The sequence below is a fragment of the Ostrinia nubilalis genome, chromosome 11 (assembly GCF_963855985.1).
Source record: "Ostrinia nubilalis chromosome 11, ilOstNubi1.1, whole genome shotgun sequence".
Taxonomy (NCBI): Eukaryota; Metazoa; Arthropoda; class Insecta; order Lepidoptera; family Crambidae; genus Ostrinia; species Ostrinia nubilalis.
In genome coordinates this window covers 6,741,478-6,747,095 of record NC_087098.1, presented here as the reverse complement: position 1 = coordinate 6,747,095, position 5,618 = coordinate 6,741,478, and the positions used below count along the sequence as shown (strand labels likewise).

At 37.0% G+C, this 5,618-nt stretch overlaps 1 long non-coding RNA gene across 1 annotated transcript; it reads right to left on the bottom strand.

The window, feature by feature from the left end:
• Positions 1-1,449: 1,449 nt before the first annotated feature.
• Positions 1,450-2,619, bottom strand: LOC135075858 (uncharacterized). Its single transcript, XR_010258130.1, has 3 exons — positions 2,501-2,619; positions 2,145-2,287; positions 1,450-1,545 (listed from the first exon to the last, which is right to left on the bottom strand). It is a non-coding gene; the product is annotated as an uncharacterized LOC135075858 (long non-coding RNA).
• Positions 2,620-5,618: the final 2,999 nt, after the last annotated feature.

The following is a 5,618-nucleotide window of genomic DNA, read 5'->3' as shown; positions in this document are numbered from 1 at the left end:
ACTAAGACAAATTAACAAAACAATCAAATTAAATCGTTAATAATATAGGTTATGTAAATAACTCTTATTAATAGTCAGAAACGGGATCAGATAAGAAAATACTATTTTCATCGATATCTGGCTCCGGAAGTCCGAAATCTGTTAGTCTCTTTCCGTGGAGTTCTAATGTTTCATCAATTTCTTGTAAAGCCAACTGTTTGGATAATATTTCAGGGCGGGATCTTGTAAAGTATTCGATAAAATGTGATGCAATTTTTTCCCAAAGAGCATTAGGATCAGTTACTTCACAAAACACGCAAATTAACGCAAACAGCTGTCGTAATTGCCGAGGAAGTTTGAAACCAATTGCTTCATACAAACATCTTTCCCATTCTTGATCGTCAAAAAGCAGCCCCCTTGCTTGAGCAGCTTCTCGAAATGATGTGTAAATAATATTTTCATATTAATAAGTTCTAACATCTCTGAAGCAAGTCGGCCCTTTGACGTGAAGAAGTAATAGCCAGAGATAATATCGTTCCCGATCAGAAAAGGAATAATTATACATTCTTGCAATTACTTTATCAGCCGCTGACTGAGGTATTCGTGGTTGCCACTGTCCATGGATACATCTGAAATGTGTCGGAATTTCAGTGTAAAGATATTGTCGAGCACTTTCATCTGTTCTGTTTAGTTCAAAAAATGCTAATAATATTTCTGGAATTGGCTTTAAGACTGTCTGGGTCTATGTATACCTTCCCATTATGACAACAATTTTTAAAATGATTTTTAATTTTTTCACCTAAAAAATGAAGTGCTTGACATTGAACACATTCTTAGATCATAGAACCAACTGAATGTACTGATACTTGAATGGTGTTATTTGAAAGTGCTAAATATAAATAGTTAGTCCTGGGGGGCTGATATTCTGTACTAAACCTCTTGAATCTTTACGTTTTTTCGGGTGTCTGCCCGCCATTTGATATGTTTTCTTTCTCTTCTTCTTCTTAAGAAATAAAATCACTGCTGACTGACAGCAGCTGTTTTTCCTTGTTGTCCGAAGAAGCATCATCACTGCTGGATTCCGTGGAGGGTAGTTGAACGGGAAGCATGGTCGATCTGTTTTAATGGTTTCAATTTATTATTTAATGGACTTTAGTGTACAAATTGGTGTTATTTTGTGTTGTAAAGTGCAGTGAAGTGATAAATTATAAAAAATATTGAAATACTTCGAATTTGAGCGCGCATCGAGTGTCGAGTGGGTTGTCGTATGAACAACCCGCTTTGGACCCGGTGGCGTCTCGAAACCTGCTTACGGGCATACTTAACTCCACGGAATCCATGAAAAATCAATAGAACTGAAACACCCACGTTCTATTGATAACTATGTCAATATTTTTCACTCGACATTGGCAGAAATAAACCTCCCAGAGAGGTTTGGTTGCCACAAATAAAAAAATAAAAAAAATCATCACTGCTGACTGACAGTAGCTGTTTTTTCTTGTAGTCCGAAGAAGCATCATCAATCATCAATGAATCCTCGATTAGCGTCAACTCTTCGTTATCAACCTTAAAAGAGAAATATATTTATGAATAGCTAATTTAAAGCTTTAATTTAAAGATTTAATTTAAATTTTAATGCTATATTGTGTTACTCTTATTAAACAAATTTAATAAGATGTGATGAAAAAATACACCACAACAAATACACAACCACATGCAGGAATTGAACCTACATCCTCGACTTCTCCGTTGTCGCGCTCTTACCATCAGAGCTAACTGAGTTTAATAAGAGAAATATATTTTACTAGCTTTCCGCCCGCGGCTTCGCCCGCGTGGAATTTTGTCTGTCACAGAAAAACTTTATCGCGCGCGTCCCTGTTTCAAAAACCGGGATAAAAACTATCCTATGTTCTTTCCCGGGACTCAAACTATCTCTATGCCAAATTTCATCAAAATCGGTTGCGAGGTTTAAGCGGGAAAGCGTAACAGACAGACAGACAGACAGACAGACAGAGTTACTTTCGCATTTATAATATTAGTTGGGATTTTTAGACAAATATTCAAATAATAATAAGTATTGTGAATGTATGTAGGTGTAGAGTAGGTATATCCTCCCACCTCTATATTTATTTTACTTTACTCAGTAACCTACACTATTAACTTACCTGAAAATCATCAAATAAATCTTGTGATGCAGCAGAAGCAGCTTTTTGCTTTTTAGGAAAAAGGTTTGACAGTGCCCGAGCCTTGTTTATTCTTAACTGCCTAATTGTTTCTAAGCCACAACACTCGCAATAATTGAAATTATCTGCAAAAATATATTACACAATTATTTATAATAAGAACCAGCCGAGCTCAAGTGGAACTTGCGCATGAAGGAGTCTATTCCGTTATCAGACAAAACGGTGCAAAAATCGTGTCTGTTTCTGTATTTATGTTGATAACAACTCAACACAGGCTATGCATGTGGTCATTTATTATTATTTTTCGGGTTAAATAAAAAAAAAATTAAGCCGCTTACCGAGTATAATGTTGTCGCATTCCACACATCGACTGCACATTTGAATTTGTTTGCCGTTTCTTACAAATATTTTGCCATTACAAAAATTGCATGTCACTGGAATTTATCACTGTGCGAAACTAAATGACATTGACATTTGAACTTGAACTTTTATGGATAAGGCTAATATCCTTTTTCTGTGGTTGAATCGGCCAATACCAGGTTTAAAGAAAAAACACATAACAAAGAGTATAATTATCATAAAAATCGCGAAACGCATAACGTTTGTCGCACTCACGTTGGTATAGTTCCAAAATACAGAACTGTCCTATGCATGACATTGACAGTGAGGCGCCACCGTCAATACCGGATCACTGGTTCCGATTTTTGCCATGTTGGAAACCATATAGTTGAATGATGGTAGCGCCCCCCTGTCATTGAGTTTGGTGGGACAGTTCAGCGTGGGTCATCTACCTATAACCCGTTTTTTATGCATTTATTTATGGATCGATGACAACCCAGCAAATAGTTTAATAAGGTTTTGGCGTTGATCGCATAGTGAGTGGATGGTGAACTACTAAAGATGGCGACAGCGGTTTGTTTGTCACTTTTGTCAGTGCCATCGGAATTTAACGAAATTCTCCATAATCCGAATTTTGCGGATATATGTTGTCGACTCAAAATCGTTATTTTTTTATGCTTTGTTATTCATATAAGGTTTCGATCCAGTCTACCGTACCCCTTGACGAAATTATTAATATAGACTAGCTTTCCGCCCGCGGCTTCGCCCGCGTGGAATTTTGTCTGTCACAGAAAAACTTTATCGCGCGCGTCCCTGTTACAAAAACCGGGATAAAAACTATGTCCTTTCCCGGGACTCAAACTATCTCTATAATAAATTTCATCAAAATCGGTTCAGTGGTTTAAGCGTGAAAATGAGACAGACAGACAGACAGAGTTAATATTAGTATAGATAAAATAGAAGTTGGATTGTCTCGGACCAACTCGGTTTTTACTAAAACGAAAAATATATGTAAAAACAAAATGAATCACGAATAGATAAATCTGTTTATCAGTACTTGGTAGTTTGTAACAAGTCTATTTAAAGCAGTTGTATATGTTTGCTCACTTACTAAATCTTTTTTATTTTGTTCAGAAAAAGTTGTTCCTTGTATATTAACAAGTTACGATCCAAATCCTGAAAAAGGTCCTTCCCTCATTTTGTTACATACGAGGGTACCTTAAGTCGGATGGGTCTTATATCGTGTGCTTAAATAGATAAAGGAGTGCCACTTTAAGCCTGTAACCTATGAAGTCATTAGGATTCGGTTACCTTTCTTTTCAACGGTGAAAGAAAACTTTTTGAGTAATAAAAAAGCCTACTTTTTTATCTAGCAAAACTGTATGTGGCACAATGTGATGAACGTCATCATCATCATTTCAGCCATAAGACGCCCACTAAATACGCAACACACACTTGAAGAGCACTGTGTTATTTATTTTTTTGTTTTGTGTAAAACTTAAATATTAATGTCTACCCACTTGATATGGCTGCCACAGAATACCAGCGTTATACTCTAGGTCTTGACCTAGGGCATAGCACATGCTGAGTGGCTGCCATTTTGGTTCAAATTTAACTACTTAGTAATTATATTGTTGGAAGTAGTCTAAATATGTTTGGACTAAATAAAAATATTTTTCTTTCTTTTCTTTCTTTCTTTCTTTCACTGCAGTACATAAGCCTCCCCTAATGATTGACATAATGGCCGGTTGGTAGCGGCCTGCATCCAGATTCCAGATGAATTTGTGTTAACACCAAAACCTTTTTTATAGAGAGAAAATTAGGTACTATTTTGCCACCTATCTAAGAGCCATCGTCAATCATCACAAACCCTTACAGTATCTTAACTGGTCAAACCATTTTGAAGATAAATGGGAACATTTTGTTTGAACAAACAAATAACCTCTCCTAAACGCATAGTTTATTTTCTGTCGTAGGTAAAAGGTATTGACTAAAGCCAAAGTAGTAAATGAGACCATTTGATTGTAATCAACCAATGAAAGGGCGCGTACGTGAGACGTAGGGAAAGACGGATCGGCGAATGCTTGCGAACAAACGTGGCTCGCGAGCGAACATAAGTGAACATTGATAATTTAGCAATAACTCTATATTTTTACCCGACTGCGCCAGAAGGAGGGTTATTTTATTTTTTTTTTTATCTGGAATTATTTATGTATCTATCTAAATACATAAAAGGAGAAACTGACTGACTCACTGACATATCAACGCACAGCCTAAACGGCTAAACGTCGGCACTTGAAATTTGGAAGGGACGTAGCTTAGGTACCGTAGAGGTCCACTAAGAAAGGAATTCCCGAAATTCCCACGGGAACGGGAATTAGCGGGAAAATCCTTTTGTATGAAAAATCTAAACCTCTTAAGTTAGACGCTTGAAATTTGGCTTGCAGGTACCTTAGTAAACTTAAAGCTTAGTTACAACAGGATATTGCAAAATTCCCACGGGAACGGGATTTAGCGGGAAAAAACATTTGTATGAAAAAATCTAAAACGCGTAAGGGGGTAAAACGGGATCCACGCGTACGAAGTCGCGGGCGGCCGCTAGTTAATATAAATACGTACCAACTTCATTCTCGGTCAAGCTATCGAGGCTCAACACTTATTTTAGGCAACTGTGTCAAAAGATTTTCTCCAATATCCTCTCGGGGATTCGTTAACCGACATTTGTACGGCTCCATATGAAAGCATTTAAATATTACAATACGGAATCTTTTCCGCCTTTGTCTGGCTGGAAGTTATTTCGTTCGGGATCGCAAAGAGGGGAAGTGGTGTTCTTTTATTGTAAACATTGGAAAGACCCCGTGTTCACTAACTATTACAAACAGGTAAAAGGTTTTGTTTGTGTCTTTTGCCAATAAAAGGAGACCTAGATTGTTCTATGCTTTACCGCACATAAATAAACATTACTGTTATTAAAGCTGATATTGCATGTTACGCCTATTAATCGTTTGATATTAAACAGTTATCGTGCGCAGGATTATTGGAAAATAAGGGTCGTCAATGGGTCCGTAGCTCAGTGGTAAACTCCCCGGCAATCTAAAAGTCGTGCGTTCACCTTCT